Source organism: Ictidomys tridecemlineatus, chromosome 2 (genome assembly GCF_052094955.1).
Source record: "Ictidomys tridecemlineatus isolate mIctTri1 chromosome 2, mIctTri1.hap1, whole genome shotgun sequence".
Classification (NCBI taxonomy): Eukaryota; Metazoa; Chordata; class Mammalia; order Rodentia; family Sciuridae; genus Ictidomys; species Ictidomys tridecemlineatus.
Genome location: NC_135478.1, coordinates 69,684,324 through 69,710,289, shown reverse-complemented (window position 1 = coordinate 69,710,289; position 25,966 = coordinate 69,684,324). Strand labels below are relative to the sequence as shown.

Genomic DNA, 25,966 nt, shown 5'->3' with positions numbered 1-25,966 from the left:
GGAGCCAGGGCCCCACCCACCCGTTCAGCACCTTTGTGCTCATTAGAAAAGGGCACCCTCTGTAGGCAGAGGCCCTCTGGAGCAGCATGCACAGGGTTGGTAAGCAGAAGGCAGGTTGGACTTCAGCCCCCGCTCACCCTTGGCCAGGATCCTTGTGCAGTTTACAACCTGGATGCCCTCCACAGTGGCTCTGGATGAGCCTAGGGAGGCATGCTCAGAAAACCGAGACTGGATGCCACTTGGAGTCCCTACAAAAAGAAAATTCCAAGAAGGTTATAGTAAGTCCTGGAACAGCTCAGGAGGTGAAAAGTCACCAAAGGAAGGTGATCTTCAAGCTGCATTTGAAGCAAATGTGAAGATAGAAAGGGCCTTCCATCTCTGGAATTCCTGTAGTTAGAGAGTGAGGTCCAGGGTTGGGAACAGATTGGAGCAGTGGGCAGAGATAAGGTTCACAAAGAAGACCAAAGGAAGACCTGGGGCCAGGCACGGTGACCCACGCCTATGGTACTAGCAGCTCCAGAGGCTGAGGCAGGAGGATTGTGAGTTCAAAACTAACCTCAGCATTTAGTAAGGCCCTAAGCAACTCACTGAAACTCTGTCTCTCAATAAAATACAAAAAGGGCCCTGGGGTGTGGCTCAGGGTTTAAGTGCCCCTGGGTTCAATCTCTAGTACAAACAAAAACAAAAAAGAAAACCAAGGAAGACTTGGGAGTCTGTGCAGTGTGGAACTTGAGGTCACATCAGGTGGTCTTGGCCCACGACTGATAAAGGGATAGGGAAGTCAGGTGCGACATGGCTGATGGTCCTGTCTTAGGTCCCATCACTGCGCAAGGTGGTAAAGAACCGGGGTCTATATTCAAGTGCAGCCTAGCCCATGTGCCTGGTCTGGCAAGTGCCTCCTTCTGGCCCCAGGATCCCAAAGTTGTAAAGAATCACTAGAACAGCAGAGCACATTCCAGCTTGCCCAAGGCTGAAGGGAACCCGTTTCTATCCTCTGTCATCTACACCTGACTGATTGTTCAAGCCTAGTTCACATATCACCTCCTCTTCGAGGCCTTCCCTGAGGCCAAGCCCTGACATCTTATCTGCTCCCATGACTTCTTGGACTCCAATGTCACCACACAGACATGGTTTCTCTCAGTTTCTTGGACACCCCCACCAAACCAAGAGCCTCTGAGCCTGGCTCTAGAGGAGCAGGCAACGGATTGGGTGGACAAGAGAAGCCAAGTGGACACATGCTCACACCTGGGTCTTGGAAGGACAGTCAACTTGACAACTGGGTCAAGGAGTAAAGGTTCACAGGTATTCTCATAGCCAGGCCCCAGGCCATGATTGGCTTCAGGGCGAGGGCTTGTCAGTGGGGGCAGGGAGGGAGGCTGAGAGGACTGGCCTGTGGAGGGGGATTTCTGCCCATCCTAGGCCCTCCTCCTGCCTGTTCCCCTTCCTCCTAAGTCTGGAGTTGAGCTCTGGATAAGCTCCAGGAAGCCAAGGCAGAGGCTATCCAAGTGACATCTGACCTGTTCCTCTGATAGGCATCATGTCCATGTTCTGTCTTGCTCAACATGCCAGAGCAGTCCAAGCTGCCCCTTCCCTGGTCACCCTGGAGGGCTCTGCCTTACACTCTAGGGATCCCAGGCACTGTTCTGTATATCCAGCAGCCATTCCTCCCACCCACTCGGACTGGACCCAGCATGGCCAAGCCAGGAGAAGGGAAGCCAGGGAGCGCGAGTCTTGGATTCTGGCCTCAGCTTTGCCCTTAACCTGTGGGGTTCCTGTCATTGAGTGTGTGATCCTGGCTGACCCTCAGATTGTCCTCACTGAAAACTGAGAGGCTCCAGAGAAGGCCAGAAGAAGACAGACTTGGGTACCGAAGCTTGGCCCTCACCAAAGCCTGGCCCTCACCACCCTGGACAAGCAACGTCCAGTGCCCGCCTGTCCACCGGCCAGCCTGAGCCTGCACCCACCGGCCACAGGCTGAGGAAGCATCATCCTGCTGGGCTATTGCAACCCATTATCTCAGCTCAGCTCCTGCTTCCTGAGCAGGCTCCCAATTAGCCTGGTGCTTTGTTCTCAAGTGCATTTGTCAGATCGCTTGTCCTATACCACCGAGAGGAGGGAGAGGAGGGATAGGAGGGAGAGGAGGGAGGGATGGATGGGGGAGAGGAGGGGAGGGGGAGGGGAAGGGGAGGGGGATGGGGGAGGGGAGGCGAGGGGAGGGGGAGGGTAAGGGGAGGGGGAGGGCAGGGGAGGGGGATGGGGGAGGGCAGGGCGGGGGAGGGCAGGGGAGGGGAATGGGGGAGGGCAGGGGCGGGAGGGAGCAGGAGGAGGAACTCGACGCTAATTGAGTCTCCCTTAAAAAAAGAAGATGTCAATGAGGAATAAGGAAAAGAAGAAAGAAATCCCGAGTGGAGGGGGAGGGAGAGGCTTGCTGAGGAAGCAGAACAGCCGCCAGAAAAAGAGAGAGAGAGAGAGAGAGAGAGAGAGAGAGAGAGAGAGAGAGAGAGAGAGAAGCGCGCAGGCACAAGCACGCCCACAAAAAGACCCCCCCCCTCTCCCTCCTGCAGGCTGCGCCCTGCTTCCCTGTTTAGCCCTGCCCTGCCCCAGCCTGACACCATCCAACTTAGGCCCCAAGCCTGGGCTGCCTTCCCATGCCCAGGGCGGTGGCCCTCAGGACCCAGCACACTCAGACTCCAGTCCTGGCTCAGCTCCTCCCAAGCTCTGGGCTTTGGGCTCATCTCCTCCCGGGACCTCATATATATAAACCTCATATATATAAACTCATAGATATATATATATACCCAGCCATTGTCTTAGAACTTCCTTTTGCCCTTCTCTGTTCTTAGAACTCCTTTTTCCTGCATCCCATGTTTTCTTTTTTGGATTATACCTTAATTTAAAAAAATGATTTTTTTTAGTTATACATGGACACAATATCTTTATTTTGTTCATTTATTTTTTATGTGGTGCTGAGAAATGAAGCCACTGACTCCCTTGTGCAAAGCAAGTGCTCTGCCTCTGAACCAGCCCCATCCCTTCATTTTAGTAATATTGTTAGTCTCTTGAGAAAAGATATTGGGGACATAAGATTTGGAAATCTATATGAAAATGATTAGTTGAAGGAATTTCAGGTTGAATATAATCTGAATACATTGCTTGATTTTTTTGGCAGTTTCAATGTTATTCTGATTCTTGACTTTATATTTGTCTCATTTTTCCTCTTTTAGAAGCTTTTTATCTCTGATCTAACGTTTCGATAATATATATTTAAAAATTTTCACTTATATTTTTATATAGTGGTATATTTGTTTCTTTCAGTTCATTTTTTAAATTTATTTTCTTTTTAGTTATATATGACAGTAAATGTATTTTGACTTATTATACATATATGAAATATAACTTTCCATTTTTATGGTTGTATAGAGTATGTCCAATTAATTTTATTCTATTCCCCTCCCTTCCTTTCATTCCCCTTTGCCTAATCCAATGAACTTCTGTTGTTTCCCCCATCCCCTATTGTGTGTTAGCACCCATAGAGCAGAGAACATTCAGCCTTTGGTTTTTAGGGATTGGTTCATTTCATTTAGCATGATAGTCTTCAGTTCCATCCACATACCGACAAATGCCATAATTTTATACTTCTTTATGGTTGACTAATTCTATATTTATACCACAATTTCTTTATCCATTCATCTGTTAAAGGCACGTAGGTAGGTAGGTTTCATAGCATAGCTATTGTGAATTGAGCTGTTATCACCATTGATGTGGCCACATCACTATAGCATTCTGATTTTAAGTTCTTTGGGTATATGCCGAGGAGTGGGATTACTGGGTCAAATGGTGGTTCTATTCCAAGTTTTCTGAGAAATATCCATGCACCAATTTGCAGTGCCACCAGCAATATATTAGTATACCTTTCTCCCCACATCCCTGCCGATATTTGTTATTACTTGTATTCTTGATAATTGCCATCCTGGCTGTCCTTCAGTTCTATGAATGCTTTTAAACATTATTTCTTTGATATTCCCCTCTTTGATTTTCCCTGGTCTCCCCTTCTGGAATGATTGCAATTGGATATTAGGCTTATTTATTTATTGTAATATTTGCCATCTGTTTTCCATTTTCTTTGTCTTTTGTTCTATTTTTCAGGAGAATCCTTCATTTTATCTTCATTTCTTTTTTCCTCCTGTTTTGATTGTCATCATTTCAATTTCAGTGTTTTGATCTTTGAACTTTCTTAACATCCTTTTGGTTTGTGTGTGTGATATTATCTCTAATTTCAGCAATGAAGATAGCAATAAACTTTTTTTAAGAGCTGTATGAAAATTAAAAGCAATAATACCAGTACATCACTTAGAATAGTCCCTGGTACACAGAAAGCACTCAGTCATGTTAGCTGTTTTTCCTTTAAGGGTGTCAGAGCTCTTTTGAAGTTTTGTTCTGTGTCTGTATTTTCTATTGTGTGTCTTTTGTCATCTTTGTTTTTGTCGCTCTTATTGAATGGAACCTTTTCTCCAGTGCCTAAGGGGTTCAGTAAGTGAACAGTTTTTTAAAAGCATGACATTAAGAATGTTACGCAAAGCTCTCTATTTGTAGTTTTGGTGGATTGACATGAACTCTTCCCTAAAGGATGTTCCAGCCTTCACTCTTGGACAGTGTTATTTAGGTGAATTGCCTTTCTTGTGGGGAGAGCCCTCGACGTCAGTCATGTTTAAGTGCCCCTTCTTCGGATTTATTCACCTTTCCAGAAAAATTATTTTCCAATTACTTTCCTTGGGAGAAGGAGTTTAGCTACTAGGTATTATTGGAACCTATGTGGATAGTAGGTCTTAGGTCTCACCCTCAAAAACCTTTTATTTACTTATTTCTTGGTGAGGTGCCTCATTCTTGTCCTATACCATACCTGACTCTGTTAAGTTGGAGCTTGCTCCTTTCAGTTTCTTCAGAGACCAAAGTCTGATGTCTCAAGAGGGAGAATTCATAGTCCTTTAATGGCAAGGAGTAGAGAGGTAGGTTCCTTGGACATCAGACTACTTTACGTACTTTCATATAAAATTTTAAGTCTTGTAAATACACGATTCATCTATGAATTTTATATTTCTGACTTCTAAGATTTTAAAGCACTTTGGAGAAAATATACTAGCTTCTTTTAGGAACTCCCTTGGATTTCTGAGCTTCTGAGTTAGTGACCTTTTTCAAAATTTTCCTGGGGCTGGGGATGTGGCTCAATTGGTAGCGCACTCGCCTAGAGTGTGTGAGGCACTGGGTTTGGTTCTCAGCACCACATAAATGTGAAATGAAGATACTGTGTCCACCCAAAAACTAAAGAAACAAATATTTAATTTTTTAAAATTTTTTATTTCTGGGAATTGAAACCCAGGGGAGTCTCCCATTGAGCTACATGCCCAACCTTTTTTACATTTTATTTTGAGATGTGTCTCACAATGCTTGAAATTGCAATTCTATTTTAGCCTTTCTGGTAAACTGAGCCTCCAAGCCCAGTTTAATGATTTTTTCTGAATCTGTTTTCTACCTTCCAAAAATAGGTATTTATCACTTGATATTTGTCTTTTTTAATATTCTCTCTTGATGTTGTAGGTTGTTTTTTTTTTTTAAATAATGTTTGTTTTTGGTAAGTTTTTGGGAAGGGGCTGTTCTAGCATGTTTTAAAATCTAGTATGTATTTGCTTTCATCACAGTTAATTTTTCTTTTATTTTTTACTTCCTAGGATTCTTTGGATTTCCTATTTTTGTAACAGTTTTGTCATAAATCTATCAAGTTCTGTGAGTTATCCCAAAGGACTTTTAAAAAATACATAAAAATAAATAAATAAAGATATTGTGTCTATCTACAACTAAAAAAAAAAAAAAGATTCCATCTTACCCCAGTCAGAATGGCTAGTATCGAGAATATAAAAAATAGCTGGACACTGTAGTATATGCCTGTAATCTCAGTGACTTGAGAGGCTGTGGCAGAATCTATACATTCACTTCAATGGTGCTATCTTTGCTAAATTTTACCAATCAAAAGCATTAGTGATCCCTTCCTTTATTTCTCTGAAGCTATTTAAGTTTAAATTAAGCAAAAGTATATAAAATAAGAATTTTAGTTCGTAGGCTGGAGATGGAGCTCAATGGTAGAGCACTTACGTGCCTAGCATGTGTGAGTCCTTGGGTTGAGTCCTGATACCATCAAAAGTAATAATAATAAAAATAATACTTAAGTTTTGGAGTCTCACTAGTCACAATTGAAATACTCAGTAGCCGTCTGTGTCTAGTGGCTGTCATATTGTACCGCATAAATAGAGCACATTCCCATTAATATAGAAAGTTGAATCAGCAGTCTATTCAAGAATTTTAATATTTTCTTTAAATATATCTTTTGTCCTTGATGAAATTAATATCAGTGTATTCATTTGTCATCCATCACTACTATAAAATATCTTAAGTATCTAATGATAACAAATGGCATTATATGAAAAGGATATTGTAGAGAAATGTGAACAGGCCACATGTGTGATGAAGAGTTGTTGTTGCCTCCAGTTTGGTCTTTTGCTTTGTGAGGTTGAAGGTTTTATTTTATTATTTTGTCTTAAGCATTTCAGATTCTGAGGGAATGGAGTCTTATTAACTAAGCTTATAAGAGATTAAATGCTAGTTTTAATATTTATGGGGTTCTTGCCCTTTAAGTGACTAGAATATTTATAACCTATATCCAAATACTACTGTAGAGAACCTGGGAAGTCAAATTATTCAAAAAAATTTATATTAGAGTGAAGAGAGAGCCTATAAAATGGAAGAAAATCTTTGCCAGCTCCTTCAACAGAGGATTAATATCCATATAAAAAAAACTCAAAATATATAAAGAACTCAAAATACTTAGCATCTTAAAAACAAAGAGCCCAATCATTGGATGGGCAAATGAACAGACACTTCTCAAAGAGGTACAAATGTCCAATAATTACATGGAAAAACGTGCATCTATATCTGTCAGGAAGATGCAAATCAAAACTACATTAAGGTTTCATCTTGTGGGAGCTGGGGTTGTGGCTCAGTGGTACAGTGCTCACCTAGCATGCATTAGGCATTGGGTTCAATTCTCAGCACCACATAAGAATAAAATGAAAGTATTGTGTTCACCTACAACTAAAAAAATATATATTTAAACAACAACAAGAAGAAGATTCTTTCTCCAGACTGGAGTTGTGGTCCAGTGGTAGAACACTTGCCTAGCATATATGAGGCACTTCAAAGTTCAGCACCACATAAAAATAAATAAATAAAGATATTGTGTCTATCTACAACTAAAAAAAAAGATTCCATCTTACCCCAGTCAGAATGGCTAGCATCAAGAATATAAAAAATAGCTGGACACTGTAGCATATGCCTGTAATCTCAGTGACTTGAGAGGCTAAGGCAGAAAGATCACAAATTTGAGGCCAGCCTCAGCAACTTACTGAGTCCTTGAATCAAAATAAATAAAAAGGATAGAGAATGTAGCTCAATGATAAAGTGCCCCTGTGTTCAATCCCCAGTACAAACACAAAAACAAACAAAAAATAAATGCTGATATGGACCTGTTAGAAGTCAGGAACCCTTATACACTGTTGATGGGAGTGTAAACTAGTACAGCCACTGTGGTAATTAGTGGGGAGTTTCCTCAAAACCTAAAAATAGAAATATCATATGATCTAACTGTACTACTCCTGGGTATATACCTGAAGGATACCTGCATAACTATGTTTGTTGCAGCACATATCACATTAACTGTTATGTGCTATCAGCCTAGGTGCCTGTTAATGGATGAATGAATAAAGAAAATGGAGACTATATACACAATGGAGTATTATTCAACTATTGAGAAAAATGAAATCGTGATCTGTAGGCAAATGGATAGAACTGGAGAAAATCATGGTATAAGGAATGCTGTGCCCCTCCCCTGACTCAGGCAATGGCAAGGCCCTACTGAGGTGGATGGCGCAAGGCATCCATCCTCTGGAGGAGCGCACTATGTTTCTGGGAATGGGCTGATTTGTTTTTGTATTCCTTTAATAAGTATAGTTGCAATTTCTCATATGACCATTAAGTATAAAGGGAAAAAAACATGACTTTCCCAATTAATGCAACAACTTCTAAAGCATAGATCTGTTTGCTCTAAATGCAATGATTCAGCTGTGGAGTGTAAATTGTTAATGTCTAATGAAAAACTCCCCATATTTCTGTCAGGGAAGTTTTTGAGAAATTAAATTAAAATCTAGAGAAGAAAAATTAATGTTAAGAAGACAGATTAGTGCTTAGTACTGGGCAACTTATTCTTGTTCCTGTGCACAATGGTTTGTGCTCTTACTTTTGTTTGATTAAAAGTAATAACAAGTCAACCACTTGCCGTAACCATGGCACTGGTTCCAGTCAATAAGTCAAGAAAGTATAGTCAAGGTATAGGCCAATAGTTTGGGACATTTGTAACTATTATTAAAAGTCAACTAAGCAGAAACAGCTCAACGCAAAACTCAAACTGAAAGTACAAATGCTTCCTTATGCATAAGCCAAGGTACATTCTTCTATTCTAATTGTAACTACGTAATATTTTGTTTGTTTGAATGATTCCTGTTTTGTAACCACAAAGTACTGTAAGCCTGCCAAAATGAAAAGTATATATGACCAACTTCACAAGTGAAAATTGGGATCAACACCTTCACTTTGGTGTCTGTGTTGTTTCTCCACCCCCTCTTTTGCCGACTCCTCACCATCCCTTCGTCTTCTGAGACCCCCTGTTGGAGCTGGTCTCTGACAAAGGAATAAGCTAGACTCAATAAAAATATTACATGTATTGCCATGTATGATCTACAGTAAAAAAAGATAAAGTAGAAGGGAGACTATTAATAAAAAGGGCATCATGGGGGGAGGATTGAAGGGAGAGTGGGTGAGAAGGGCAATTATGAATATACAAGTGTGAATATACCACAATGAAACTCGTTGTTCTGTATAATTAATATGAACTGATAAAAATTTGGTTTTGGATTGTGCCAAAGGAATATGGAAAATCCTGATGAACTATTCTTGTGATAATATATACCTTTGCAGTGACCCAAGACCTCATGTCTTCCAGTTTAATTGTATCTCCTTTGCTTGAATTGTATTAAATATATATGGAAAATTCTTGTAATTTGTGTCCATCTTTATATTCTCCATGCAGACTCCCACCCTTGTATTCTACATCACTGCTTTGAAAAATAGGTTGTTATACAATTTAGGCTTCAAAATACGTGGCTATCATACCTGAACTTGAGTTTTCCAAGGTTCTGTTAGTGAGGTACTTAACAGACTGCATTTAGCATAGAGAACTATAATAACTATTGAGCTACCTTATGTTGCTTTCATTGTTAATCTTGGAAGGTTACCATCTAAACTGTAGAAAAGAGGAACAATGCTGGTTTTATGAACTGGTTTTATGTCCTGCTATTTTGCTAAATTATTGTATTTAAATTTTTCTAATTTCCTGAGTATTCTAAGTATACATTCTATTTCTAAAAATTAATGCATTCCCCTTTTGTTAAATTAATATTTTCCTATTCAATAGTTCAAACATACTGTTGTATAAGCATTTTTATTAGTACGTTAATGGAGTTTGGTTTATTTTTAAGTCTCCTCCCTTAAGTCAAGTGATACCAGTTCTGAACATCTAAAGTCCCCCAAATGGCAATCCCCAAAAGTTAAGTTTCTGAATTTTGAAATACTGAAAGTTGAAATTCCCAAAACCACAGTTCCCATTGTGGATACACGGGGGTAGGGGGGTATTTACATGAGAAGAGTAGAAATTTGACGCTAGGCAGAAAAGGGATTGGTGCTTTAACAGTTGTATATGAGATAGCTGCATAATGATATATGGAATGAATATTGGAAACCCAGTAAAACATTATTTTGGGTGTGTCTGTGAGGGTATTTTCAATGGAGATTAGTGAGAGATTCTTGAGTGGACTAGAATCAGAAGATCCAGAAGCATAGCACACTGGATTGGACAATTTAATATGGACTTCCTTTCATGTATAAATGAATTGTAGAAGAATTTTTTTAAACTGAGCAGTACTAGGTAGAAAATGAGCCTCAATAGATTTTTTGAGGAACACCATGTGCCCTAAAAGAAAAAAGAAGCTATTTATTATGATGTAAGACTTCAAAATATAACTAAAGATTGTCAGGTCTTATAGCCTCCTCTTGCAGTTGACAATTCTCTATTCTTGTGATATGTTTTTTCATATATCAAATTTTCTTTTTAGTTTTTTTAAAAAATTAATGCATTTTTACATAATTTGCTATGGTGAGTATTTCATCTAGTATCATTTTTGTTTGTATGGACTCACTAGACCTGAATATTGTGAAAATGCCTATCAACAAATATATTATTATTATTTTCTCCACTATATTGTTTCTTAATTAACTCAAAAAATGACAAGATCATGAAATATTTACCTTGCTTTCTCCCAGCGTGCTCCAGTGCTTTGTCCTTCGAACACCCTAGGGTGGCTGTGTGGATGCCACAGTTATAATCAGCCTCTCAGCAATCCACCTGAGATCTGTTCCCAGGAAAATAACTGAAAATGTTGTGCTACCTGGGAATAAATCTATCTGCTAGTGTTGTATTCATTCATAATCATTGGGACATACCAGTTAAGTTATTGAAAAATGTACTAGTGGATTTAAATTTTTTTAAAAATTTAAATTTCTTTTTGAGTTGTACAAAAAGTTAATAGAGTTAATTTTATTTAAATTTAGAAGCTATTTCAGAGGAATTCTCATCTGCTGCTTATGAGGTTTCTGTGTTATTTAGGAACAAAATGAGTTCTCTCTGAATTTGGCTTAAAATGGAAATGACAGCATCTAACTAGACTTCAGGGCTTTGGGGTGGGTAGTGGGACACAGAACAAAACATAAGCACATTTAAGGCACACAGAATATTCCCGGCTCTCAAAAGTTCACATAATATAAGTACTTGGGGGAGAGATTCTTTGCGGGGTGTCTAGAGAAATGCGAGGTGAGCACGTTCAGACGCCTGCAGCAGGGACGTTTTCTAAATGGTCGGTCTGCATGACGATTTTCCTTCCTGCTGTTTTTCTTTTTCTTTTTTGGTTTCTTGTCATCTGCTTTCTGCCATCTGATGGCAGCCACACAGTGTTCTGAAGGTCACTTTAGAAATAGTCATTCTGGGAGGCCGAGAGGACTGTGCTTTCCGAAGTCCCTTGCAAGGGACACTGTGGATGCTTTTGTCACAGCAGGGTGGGTTTCACTCTGGAGTCAGCCACAGTAGGCTCTGCCCCAGCCAGCTCAGCCTGGCAGGAAGCCATTGGACGAGGGTGAAGCTGTGCTGTGTCGCTGTCCTCAGCACCTTCTTTCCAAGGGACAGACCCCCTCTATCCTGGAATCCACATGTCTCTATGATCTTCCCAATCTTTGAATGATTTGATTGTTAAGATGACTTCCTTTTGCCAAAAATTGAGGTGAGATGCTCTGATATGATTGGAGGCTGCCTCTTGTCCCCAGGAAATGCTCTCGGGAGTGGTGGTCATCTCTAGTAAGGATTTATTTTATAACAGTAGTCATTCACCATGTAAAAAAGTGGTTTCTGATTATTTCTGGCTTTAAAAATATTAATGTGACATCATTGTATAAACTTAATGGATAGCTTAATTTCCTTTGAAAATATGGACCTCAGTAACAGATCTAATTGACAAACAATTCATGTTTCAAATATAAATTTATTTTTATGGCCCACTTAGTTCTATAACAGGGTCTTAGGAACATTTTTATTTAAACTAAGATTACTAACAAGTAAACTTAGTTCAGGATTTTTTAACATTAATAGAGAATATGAATGGCCTTAGGATGTGTATTTCATATTTATTCCATTGTGTAAATTACCATCAAATATCCCAATAATCAAAGTTCTGTTGGCATGGAAACTGGTATAAATATACTGGTTAAATGTACTAGCTCTTCATCAGTTTTTCCTACACACAATAAAAATTCTTCAGCATTTGCTTTGTTCAGAATCTTTCTAGTTTATGGGAGTATGCTGTTTAAAAGGCAAGTTGATCCACATGTGAAATATTAGCCAAACAGATTTTAATAATAAATATTTGAACTTCAAATTCGGTATGCCTATTTTATAAAAACAGAGTTATATTGATGTTGTAGTAGTGGAATAATGTTGGAGAACCTGATTCTACACCAGCACTGTCTAATATGGTAGACACTGGACACATGTGAATACATGTATGCAAGACCAAATTAATTAAAATTAAATAAAATTCAAAATGTAGTTCTCCGTGGTACTAGCTACATTTCTAATGCTCAATATCCTTATATTGTTTCTGGGTATGATGTTAGAAAATGTAGATTTTATTCACTATGGAAACTTCCACTGGACAGTTCAAGTCTAGACTTCTGACATGTGGCATGCTTCTTTCTCTTTTCAAATGTTAAAGATAAATTTGATCTGATCTATCTTAAACAGTATGAGATTGGACTAATAAGAATGCAAACTACAGATTCTTACTGTATTGAGCAGGAAATTACTATATGAATTATACATTTATCTCTACTAAGTACACAAAAATTATGTACTTATTCCTAGATTAAAATGTATAGAATAAAATTCATTCATAAGATTTCTTAAAATTTTGTTTCAATTGTGAATTATAGCCAATTTAAAATTAATTAAAATTAATAAATATTCAATAAAAGAGACACTCAAAGTAAATACATTTTAGATTAATTCAGAATTCACTTATTACTAATGCCCCCCTCCCAAAAAATAGGATATGGATAATTTATCTCATGACATCTTTTTTTTGCATACTGCAATTTTTTTTCTAATTTCCTTAAATATATGAATAATTCCCATTACCGTACAATAGTTGATTATCCTTACTTAACTAATGACTACACAAACCACCACCAAAGATCTAACTGCAAGAATAAAAGTCAAAATCAGCTGTTGTTCCAGGTATTTTTTAACCTATTCATTTCTAATCATAGTCAGGTGAATTAAACTGAAAATAATTGCCATAAAGTAATTTAATTTAAAACATTTCAATATTTAAAAAAGAAAAATAAATTATCTATTATTTCCCATCTAGGCATTTCACATGACATCACTCCTGAAGCTTAATCATGTTTTAATCCTTTTGTAAATCAAGTTATGTTTCATTTATTTTAAAGGAACGAATGTAGAAACCCCATAGAATGCATGAACAAATCATCTTTTGTATAAATTTTTGGACTTATTGTTTGATATTTAATAACAGGGATTTGCACTAAAACTAATACAACTTTCTGAAAAATTGTTTTTAAGCAAATTTAACCAGTCCACACAAAGTTCTGTGCCACTTGATTGAAAAACCATGGGAAGACAGAAAAGTTAGTGATATGCTTTCATAAAAGAGATAAGCCCACATTACATGTGAAGGCAAAATTAACTTGAGTACTGAGCTTGAGATTCTGATTATACAAATGCTGTTTTAGGAGACAAGATACATGATGAAATGACAATAAATTTTATTTAAATCTCATATGTATCTCAGATACACATGATCTCTCATATTAAGAGAGCTTAACCAAATAGTATTAAAGCCAATTATTTTAAAAAGGGGAAAATATAAACCAAAATTTATATATATATATATATATATATATATATATATATATATATATATATATATATATATATATATCATTAAATTATACCAACTTAAAAACTGCTTCACATTTCAAATCATAGATGAAATAGGGAAAGTTCATAATATTGTTTAATTACAGTAATCAAATAATTAAGTTCTAGGTCTGAGAAAATGATTTTATTTCTTGTAAAACACATCAATTCTCATCATCTTGCATTAAATGCACTGTGATTTTTAACTTATATGTTTTAAACAAAACAAAAATATATTACCTAGAAAGACCTAGTGCTGGTATAAAAGACTGGTTAACTATCAGAAGATTTGTCAATATAATTAACTACATTACATGGCTGAGGGAAAAAGAAAAACGTGTTATCATTTCAGAAGATATTTAGAAAAAGCTTATGATATAATAGACACTAAATTTGATTTAAAAAATAAAATTTTGGTAAACAAGAAATAGAAGGTTATCATTCTAACCTTACGAAATATATTTAGAAAAAAAATACAGTAAATATCACATGAATGGTGACATTTTAGATGTAGTACTATCAAAGCAAGAGCAAGATAATTGTGCCTGTTAGTTTGAGTCCTGTTCAAAATTGTACTGGAAATCCTTGCAATAACACAAGATAAGGAAGAAGGACACAAGAAAAAGAACAAAAAAGCCAAAAATATTTGGTTTTCTATAAGAACAAGAAAGGAGAGCAAATTTCTAGGACAAAAGATGAATACACAAAAATTAATAGCTTCCCAGTACAGAGTGGAAGCTAATTAGAAAAAAATTATTGTAACAACAGGAAACAAAAAGAAATTAATAAGCAGGACTTTTGTTGTGAGGGTTACAAACATTGTTGAAGGACATAAAAGAAAACCTAATGTCAACATGCACTAAGTTCACCTTTTGGGGGACTCAATATTAGAATTAATTATCTACTAACTGTTCTGGAAATTTAATGCAATTTAAATGAAAATCTTACAGTATTTTATATGCAACCAGACAGCGTATATTATTTAATGGTTGAAAGATAGACAAAGAATCTAAAGAGAAAAAATATAAAGTTCATAAAAACCCACAAAAACTAAAATCCTGTCACCTGACCAAATTAATAACTGTCAGATGGAAGAAAAAAAATGTAACCACCTGCTTCATAACAAAATTAAATTTTCAATGCTAAAAGAATCTAAAATGTAAAAACTCTTAGATGATCTCATGAAAATGATAAAAAAAACCTTAAGCCTCACAGATCATAATCATAACAGAAATATTAATACATATCTTCACCTATACTTCTCAATAACTTTTGCAGACAACATTTAAAATTACAGAATCAGTTTGAAAAGTCAAAAAATATATTGATGCTGAGTAGTATCTATATTCAGAAGTTTTCTATTCATCGAGAATTATTTTAATAGGATATTCAAGCAGAATCTTTTATTAGTATCTGTATTTTCTACACAGATCCTGGCATGAGAAGCTTAATACATGTCTCCTGAATGAACATTGGAATGCTTAAATAACTATCAATTATCATTTATCAAAACTGCAGATGTAAAAGAAACAGGGGTAAAGCTGAAACAACATTGCCCTTATGATATACCCTGGAAATTGCTTTTATGAATAAACTACAGATAACAACTTGTTTACTTGTCATTTGTCTTTTTCTCTTAAAATTGAAAGTCAGAATGTGAAAATGCAGTCCTTTCTTGGCAATATAATGTAACTGGCTTCCTAATTAATCACTTCAGAAGCTGAGGAAGCTTTCAGTAAATTCATCTTCTTTATGATTTTTTGTCAGTATGTATTGACCTTTTAACATTTAAAACACTTACTATAATTTCTGTGTCAGTAACAGTGCATAATATGTCACCATTCTTAGTAGAATTAATATTCCCTTCCATCTCCTTTTCATTAAGTTTACTGACTAGATGTGAAGAGCATTGTTCCTCAACGTTGTAAGGAGGTGACACCTCTCTGCAACCCCAGGCCACAATTATATCAGACTACACTTAAAGGAATGATTATCTGAGTAATTCCATGAACCAAAACAACAACAACAAAAAATCTTTTTAAAAGAAAATTGTCTTTCAATTCATATGATTAAAAACAACATACAGGACAGTGGTTCTCAATGAAGGAGGGAGGAGTGAAAGATATTTGCTTACCTCCACACATATGTGTTCAGCTATGTCTAGAGGCATTTTTCACTATAGCAATTGGGGAGGGCACACAATTACTTTCATTTCTTGGGATGCTTCTAAACATAACTCACAGGACAGTTCTGTACATCAAAGTTGTACAGAAAGAAAAAAAGGTCAACACTGCTAAAGTTGAGATACCATGATGTAGAGAAACTGAGTGCCTCATGAAATATTTCTAAATAAATTTTATATTTTAAATAATTCCCTGGCCCTCTCTTCTTGATTCCATGTAGTGATGTTATCAATACAAAAACATAGTATGATTATTAATTACCACTGACTCTTCCATGGCTATGAAATAGAGTTCCTGTGGCATCCTCACATCCATCACTTAAAGATCAAATGTTTACAGCAGATAAGCAGATATTGGCTTTTAAGTTTATAAGACTATTATATAGACAAGATTTGATTTTATATAAGTTCATGTAAAAACAATGATTTATTAATTCTGCTTAAAACAGTTGTTATTTGGATCAATATGAAGTTTAGAATGTAGTGAATCCTGTCTCAATACTCCCATTTCATCAACACTACAAAGTTATTCTGGAGAAAGATTATATTCATCAATTTTCTTTCTAAAAATAAAGTATATTTTTCTTCCTACAATATTAAATCTGCATATCTCTGCCAAGACACTTCTATCCACTGTACAAATGCTATTTTCAAAACAATGTGACCACCCCCAGAACACAAAAGTAATCTTTCACAAAATTGGGGATGCATCAGTCAACTGTGCTTGCTCACAGAAAACAATTGCTTTTTTGAACAGCCATTAGGTTACAGATAGAGACATCTCTGTATCATTTTGCTGAAACAATTGTAAACATTGTCAAATTGGACATACATAGACTATGTCATTTCTTTGCATTTTTGTTTTAAGACAAATGAGAAAAACATTTTAAGCATGTTGCATGTTCACGAAATGAGGCCAACATTGTAATTGTGCCTCAGAATTTCCATGTTTTAACAAGTACTCTAAGAGAAATGTATGTAAATGATATGAGCACATAATTCACAAACATGAAATATTAATGATTAACAAAAATGGTTAAACTTCATCAGTAATCCAGAATATGCAAATTAAAACAAAGACTCTATACCTATAAAATGACCAGAGCAGAGTAGAAGACATCCTTTCAAGTTTCTAGTACAGAAATATATTAAGTCCCTACTGTCTACATGGAATGTTCATACAAATGAATATTTGAAAAGAAAAATTTAAAGCCACCTAATGGACAAATCTTTTATTTTTATTTTAATAGAAAATATCATGACATTGAAGGATTTTATACAACATTCATACGTGCTAGATGGGCTACAGCAAGAGTTCTCTGTCAATCTGGTTCAAATATATTTTCTACAAAGAATTTATTAGAGATTCTATAAAGAATGTTGCATTATTATAATTTACTATAGCAAATTGACTTGTCATATAGGAAAGAGAAGATCTCCTCTTAATTGCATTTGAGTTCAAAGCCCAAATAATATACCAATGCCCAAAACAAACTTTTCCTGTTTGGGGCATTGGGAGATTATTGGGAAGTATTTGTTTTGAGCATTGGGAGATTATTGGGAAGAATTTGTTTTGGACACTGGGAGATTATTTGGGATTTGAACTCAAATGCAATTAAGTACTTTACTACTTAAAAAATAAGGAGTTGTTCCAGTAAAATATAAAATGTACATTTCATTTTCTTTGTTTCTATCACTGCAAACCCCAATTCATGTTATACACAAAGGTAGGTAAGGTCAAATTTTATTAGGAAGGAATAGGAAACTAAATTTTAGTGCTTTTTGAAATTATTAGTTTCAAAAATACAGGGAAATATAACTTTTCTTAGTAGAGGCTGTGTATACCAACTCATGCATTGGCACATTAGCTTCTAGCTCACACCAAACAAATGAATCGGAGAATAGTAAAAATGCAAAAGTATATGAACAATATCTTGACCTTTTTTTGTATTTGGTTACCAATTGGTTTCTCAGTGCAACCTTTTGCTTGCCACCATTTCCTTACAGAGGTTAAGTCTAAAAATGTATTCTAATAGCACAATTTCACTAAGAATAGGGTCTCTTTAGCTAGTGTCTAAAGTATTATACAAATGTTTTAAGCTCCCAGGTTAATATAATTATCACACCGGAAAGTTACTACCAGTACTTTGGTATAAAAAAAAGAGCAACAAGACAAAACAAAACTAAAGCCAGGAATGGTTAACAATACTGCAAAATAGGTGGGTTAATCAGTGCACTCACTCTTGCTTTCCACCACCCATCCCCCAAGAAAATAAAATACATATTTCTCACATTCACAATTTAAAAAGAAAATCAAGAAAAAGATTTTCTTTAAAGAATTTCTCCCCCTCCATTTGTTTTTCCTGTTCTGAAAGAGAATTATCTGCTAGCAGCAGCATTTGCTAAATGATGCATTTCTTGAGATAAAGTTGCATGGTAGGTGGAGGAAAAAATTTGCCACCTGTTCGATAGTCATTTGAATTTGAGTGCTAAATTTTTCACTGTATTTATTTCCACCCTTGATAAATTAATTAAAAATTTGAGATGGTAAAAATCATTTCCATTGTTTTCCAGATAGATTCAAATTATGCATACAACATTGAATTCTAAAGATGTTAATAACTTTTCTACTGTCCTTCATCACCCCACCCAAACAAATCTTGAATGTTAGACCACAAGAATTTGTGCAAACACACATACACACATGCTCAACTTCTATTATGAATAACTAGGAAAATATTTTAAATAAAATCAGACATAGAATTTCCAACTCCTGAAATGAATTAACATCTATAAAATAAGCTTGTCAAGTTCATTGGAAAAAAATCTTAGATTAAATAATTCTGTATAAACACATTCTGTATAAACACACCTCCTAGGTAACTGTGGTTGACAAGATTTGGTTATGATTACAAATTTCATAAAAATTATGGCATAGCTTTACATATTATGATTGTATTTATAGCTTTGACTATAAAATGATTGATTGTAGATCATTCCCTTGCTCAAAACTATGCAATGACTCACTAATCTCTAAACAACAATCAAATCCTACACTCTTAGATTCAAAGTTTCTTTGCCAAGCTCTCTTTAATTGATTCCAGATTTCAACAAAGGATTCAAAAAATATATATATTTAGTAATAAGAGAATAAGCAAAAATACAAATTAATATTTCAATGTAATAATTTTTCCTTTAAAGTACATTGCTTATACATATTCACAGCTATAACCTTTTGTCTATTGCTAACCAAATTATGTGGAAAAGCCATTTTATTTAAATATTTTAATAGAAAGGAAATTCATTTCATTTAAATCTAATATCTGCTAATCTTATAATTTAACTGCATTGAAGCACTTTAAGTATAAAAACTTCAAACAAAAGTAAATGTGGATTATTTTTTGAGTACTAATTTTAAATACATTTCTCCTAAACCCTATTCAGGTTTTTTTTTCTTTTAGTCAGCCATTCTTTTTATTAAATTCCTCACACCAAACACAGTATCCTTTCAGTGCAAGCATACTAGCTCCAAGATATAAATTTGTCTCAAATAGTTTTCTCTGTTATGATAAAAGATGTGAAAATAACTCAAATAACTCATAAATTTAAGAGTAGTTGCAATCTTCCAGCAGATTATACTATTATTTTCTTTATCGAATTACCATTGGTGCACCATAACTAAGTATTTTTATGACTGGAAAACTACTTCCAATGAAACTATTTCCAGTTTGTGCTTGCATCTGAGTATTTATCAGCAACAATGAATATAATCTAAATTTTGTATCCATTCTTTAATAGGAGAGATACCCTAAATTACTCTTTAGTAAGATTGTGATATATTACTCTCTCTCTCTCTCTCTCTCTCTCTCTCTCTCTATATATATATATATATATATATATATATATATATATATAAAATGAAGAAATCCAACACTATTAAGTGAATAGATATAAACAGTGCTACCGACTTAAAAACTAGCCTCTTTAAATTCACTCATACATTCAACATTCATTCAGTACCTGCTACATGCCAGGAATTGCATTAAGAAACAAGAAAAAAAACAGCAGTCAGGATACTTTCTTCTAAGATATCATCATCAAATAAATAATTACTTTCCAAAGGATTAACTGATATATTAAGATAACATTATCTACCAACAAATATCATGTTGTATAATTCATATAAACAATAATAACAGTTAATTACAAACTTTGTTGGGAGTCCATAAGGTTATAAGTTCATATTTAGCATATAAACACCATGGTTTTTAAAAAGTCACATATTTTTCTTACTATAATATTAAAGGATTATTTTCTTCTGGATCACGTATCTGTAAGTCTGCATCAGCAATCAAATAATATCCACTATTCAAAAAATAAACTGCAGATCTGGCCGGCGGCCCGGTCTGGCAGGCAGATGGGTGGGGCAGCAGCCGCGGGCACAGGTGGCCCCACTGGCATAACAAATACTCGTGGCCTGGTGCCCCTGGCCCCTCCGCCGCCTGGCCCCGCAACACCCGCGAACCCATGCATTGCCCAGAGGACCCGCAGCCCTTTAGAATTACTGAGGAGGCATGGCGAACACTAAATCAGAAATGAGCCTTGAACCAGACCCTATAGAGGATGATGTGGAGAGCAAGAAAATGAAAATGGAGAGAAGATCGTCAGCTTCAGACTTAAACTCTGATGGAGATACAAGAATGACACCTGAGCCAGGAGCAGGTCCAGCCCAAGGATTGCTGAGGGCAACAGAGGCCACCATAATGTGAAGAGGTGAGGGACTGGTGAGTGACGGGCCAGTGGATATGTGAACCTCACACAGTGACATGAAGTCTGAAAAGAGACCGCCCTCTCCCCATGCGATTGTGCTCTCTGACAATGAGCAACCTTCAAACCCAAGGGTGAATGTACTGACCAAGACAGCCTTGAAGGAGACCAGCAGTTAGGCTCTCCTGAAAAGTAGTCCTGACAAACAAGAAAGAATGATCAAGCAGCTAAAAGGAGAGCTAAGATTAGAAGAAGCAAAGCTTGTATTGTTGAAAAAGTTGCGGCAGAGTCAAATACCAAAAGAAGCCACCTCCCGGAAGCCCACGGGCTCCAATGGGAGCACTGTGACTACCCCTCCCCCATTCGTGTGAGACACTCAGAACCTTCCCGTTGGCAAGACATCAATTCAGACCTCTTCAACTCGAGTGTCATCCCGCCACCCCCGGTCCGTGGCGGGCAACAGGTGTTTTCTAAGCTGGGACTTTAGGGGACATAACAGATCATCATGCCCCCACTTGTCAGGGGGTCCCAGCAAATCCATAACATCCGGCAACATTCCACCACAGGGCCACCGCCTCTTCTTCTACCCCCCCACACCCCCGCTTCTGTGCCCAGTGTGCAAATTCAAATTCAGGGACAGAAAATCATCCAGCAGGGACTCATCCATGTCACCAATGTCTCCAACACCAATCTGCTGTCAACCTCCCACAGCCCACCCCAGCATCACTGAAGGGGACAACAGCTGCCTCCGCTCAGGCCAACTCCATCCCTACCAGTGTTGCTTCTGTGGTTACTTCTGGTGAGTTTCCAGCCAGCCGATAGGTGGTCACCAAGCTTGCACTAGGCAAACAACTAGAGAAGACACTGCTGGGGATCCCCCCACCCGATTCCCCAGCCACAGAGATGAATTTTCTGCCAAGTGCTGCCAACAATGAGTTCATATACCTTGTTGGCCTGGAGGAGGTAGTGCAGAACCTACTGGAGACACAAGCAGGCAGGATGTTGGCTGCTGCAGCTGCTGCTGTGCTATCCCGGGAGTCCTACATGTGTGCACAGCACAATACAGACTTCACATGCCATTGGCAGGAGGAGAAGGGTGGGGCCATCATGTGAGAGAATTGTATGACATCCAACCAGAAGAAGGCACTCAAGGTGGAGCATACTAGAGCCTGAAGGCTGCCTTTGTGAAGGCGCTGCAACAGGAGCAAGAGATTAAACAGCACCTTGTGCAGCAGGGCATGGCCACCACAACCACCACCAAGGCTGATCCCACTGCTGCTCCCCACTTAGCCCTGAAGCAGGTTCATAAAAGGCCCAAGACTGGAGTAACAGGGCTGTACAGGCCTCTAGCCAGCTGTCCTGAAGCTCAGCCACAACACCCCACGGTGTACTGCACACATTCGGCCAGTCACCCAAACTGCAGAACACAGCCTCGGCCACAACCCTGGTCAGCAGGACTGGCAGACATTCCTAGAGAGCTGCAGGTACGGCCAAGAGCAGTGTCACCTCCAACTGGAAGAAAACGCTCCTGAGCACAGGGGGGACCCTGACATTTGTCAGTCCAAACTTGGCAGTTCATTAGATGTCCTCTGCTGTGGATCTCCAGCGAAAATACCTCTTCTGCATGATTCCACCATGCTCCATACCCCAGTCGGCCAGGTGGAAATAGTGTGAGCCAGGCCCAGTGGAGGACAGGCTCCTCCTCCCTCCCAACTGGCCCTTGTTCTAAAAGGATACACCACACTGCCCTCTGAGAGCGAGTGATGGCCACTCTGCTACTGAAGCAAGATATTAATCCTTGGTTGCAGAGCCTCATCACAGCTGGAAAAAGGGGTGCTGCTTCATGGTGGGCAGGGATCAGAACTGAGGGACCTTTCTGTGGGCTTCCTTCCTTACTTTCTTTGCCTTTAGTTTGCCCAACACAGCAGAAAAGTGGACCTCAGGGGCTGGCTGTTCTTGTGGCCTTCTCTCTCCACTCCAGGTAGGCACACACTACCTGTTCATCTTGGACACTGTGACACACTCAGGTGAGGCTGGCACCCAGGGCTTCTAAAGCCAAGCAAGGCATTTCATTTTCTTTTTTGCTTTTCCCCATCTTAGTCTCCCAGTCTTCGACCACCTCCCCCATGGCAACCTATAGGTTAAAGTTTTGTTTTGTTTTGTTTTTCCTAATAATCTCATGATGATGGAGTTTAATGTAAACCATGCAGGTCCAGGGGTCCCTGTCATGCACACAGACCCACCAGGCCTGTGTGCATGACAGGTGATTACCTGGAAGGTGATTCACTAATGGTGCTTCAGCCCCCCAGCAGAGATGACTGGCCCAACCCAGATGACTAATGGACACAGGGACAGCCAACATGGCTCTTGCTTCAGCTGAAAGCCTCCATTGCTGCTCGTTTGAGACCCCCAGACTTCCCACATGTAGCAGAAGAACACACTGCAGCCAGACCCAGCCAGGGACCCAGGGATTCCTGAAGTGGTGTGCTGCCCTAAAATCAGGGAGGAGAGAATCAACTGGCAGCCACACCCAGGAGCCTGAGCAGGAAGTTAGGGGGGAGGGCTGCTGTGGGGTTTCTGTTGTTATTGTTTTTGTGGTTATTTTATTAATTTTTTTCCTTTTCTTTTCCTATCTTTTTGATGGACACAATCTGAAGCCACCCTGGCATGTGCACCTTTCAGTGAGCTAGCACAGGTGTGTCCAAGCTGGAAGGTGCTGTCCAGGTGTGTGGCAAGCTGCTTTTCCTCAGACTTAAGGATTTCCACTTGGGATTATTTAGAGCCTTACCTTAAAGTTGGGGGTTGCTGTCAAGGTCTGCTTTCAGGCTTCATTTCTCTCACTATTTTACTTTAGAATCTATATAAATGTTTTTTAAAAGAATCAGGTCTGCTTTCAGTTTTATTTTCTTTTTATTTCTGGCCCTTTTTCTTAAAAATTGGTTTTGTGAGGAAAAGTGGAAGCCATTCTGCGTCTACCACATGCTGGGCCACCCCTGTGCCCAAGTGAGGGTATCCCATGTACATGCACATCTGTGTACCTACCTACAAGAAGACTGGGCACCATCATTCCCTAGTTACTCTCCAGCCCATTTTCCTACTGATACATTCAAGGATTTTAGTTTAAAATCCTTATTCTGTAGGATCACCTTCTCCAAACACAACTGCTACAACATTCCAATAAAGGCTCATTTAACCGCCCCCCCCAAAAAAAATGCAACTGTACTTATATGAAAGAAAGACAAAATTTATGATGATTTAAAAAATGGCAGCCTTTAATTGCATCTATTTATAAACTTCAGCAACATATCTATGAAAAATATGTTAATGAGGCAAATCTCTGATCTACTGAAGACCAACAATTTTGGTTCCAGTTCCCCATATTTATGTTTACCTGTGAATCATTCAAAATGATTAGGCACACATCCTCTCTGTAGGAAAAATGATCATAATAAATGAAAAATTGATTCATCCAGTTGATGCTAAGGAATTACCTACTGTATCATCTATTAACAACCTATTCCATCCATAGAATTTTAAAATTTCCATTTTGAATATTTTTATCTTTAGCTAGATACTATTAATTTGGAACATATTTCACCATAGAACATAAGGAAAGTTCTGATGTGATCATATCTATAAAGAGAGACATATTTGAATCTTATAGTAAACTTATCTTTAATATTAACTTATAATACAGTTGATGAAATGATATTTTTTAAAATGAAATATAAACTAAGATTGGGTTGAATCATCAAATAAAAATGTACCTAGGTGGAGGAAAAGTGATTAGGCATTTCAAAGTACATGATACACCCAAAAGAGTGATTTCTAAGGTGCCTTTGAGCTCCTGGATTCAAAGAGCTCTTAACAAGATAATTATGTTCTTTTTAAGATTTCAAGGTCTTATCTCATTGATTAGTGAAACACTATATTTTTGAAACCAGGAAAATGAAAAATTAAAATAGAAAATTATACAAGGAACCTTGAAAATCATGATTAAGAATCATTTAAAATTTTTGAAACACCTGCAGTGAGAGATTTAAATGTGGGAAGGAAGAAGGGAAGGGAGAGACAGAGGGAGATCATAAGCATTAGTTTAGCACACTGTCCACATACCCTAGACTCAGCTTGCCACTTCATCCATATTCTCCTCACATTTGGTTCATAAACTTTTGGTACTCAATAATGCAGTATTTGAACTTTTTGTAATCGTAATCAAGCCCTTGGAACTCCCATGATAAGAAACAGTGTCTAGAGAGGTAGGCAACTCGATCTGAGATAAGAAATTTCCTACATTGAGAGAAATGCCACTTTTCAGGCTAGAGTCACTTCCTGGTGAATCAGGTTTAAAAGCTCAGAAACAGTAACATACTTGCTCATCACTTATTATTTTACAGCTCCTATTTCATTCAACAATAACTGAGTAACAGCCCAAATTTTAATATTCTCCCCATTCATCTGATAAAGACAAAGTGTTGAAAGGCATTATCAATGCCAACCACATAATTGTATGCCACTGTTACCTAGTTCTATAATATTTTTAAGATTATTGAATTTCTTTCATTTTTAAATTAAAATAAATCTATTTTTAAACTGACACATATGGAGATTTTTAAAGTGTTCACAACAATCTGTGCCATTTCCAGAGACATGTGAGGACATTCCAGTTGTAAGCTATTATTTTATAGTGGTCTTTGTTTCTTTAAATTATTTATTGGTGCAATTCATTATGCCACATTCATACTTTCATAATTTGATCAATCTCATTCAGAGTACACCTGATTTACTTGCTCTCCCCACTTCTACCATTATTATTTAAATTAATGCAATATATGTATATATATATATGTGTGTGTGTGTGTGTGTGTGTGTGTGTGTGTGTGTGTGTGTGTGTGTACATGCAGGATTCACTGTGGTACATTTACAAAAATCAAGCATAATTTGTTAGATTTGTTCACTAGTATGTCCCCATATGTTCTCCTTCTCCCTCCCTCTCAAGCAACTTCATCTATTGATTTCCCTTCTATTTTTCTTTTTGAATTTCTTTTTACTTCTCTCTAGCTTCTTCATAAAAGAAAATATTCAACACTTGACTTTCTGAATCTGGCTTATTTTGCTTAGCATGATGTTCTCCAGTTCCATTAATTTGCCAACAAATGCCATGATTTCATTCTACTTTATGGCTGAGTACAATTCTCTTGTTTATATATACCACACATTTTTATCCATTCTTATGTTGATGGGCACCTGTGCTGGTTGCATAACTTGACTATTGTAATGTACATAGAATCATAAATATTCTATATGATTTT

General features: G+C 37.3%; 1 pseudogene; it reads left to right on the top strand.

Annotated features, from left to right (window-relative positions):
• The first annotated feature begins 20,828 nt into the window (after window positions 1–20,828).
• LOC101960088 (transcriptional repressor p66-alpha pseudogene) lies at window positions 20,829–22,323 on the top strand (annotated as a pseudogene).
• The last annotated feature ends 3,643 nt before the right edge of the window (window positions 22,324–25,966 follow it).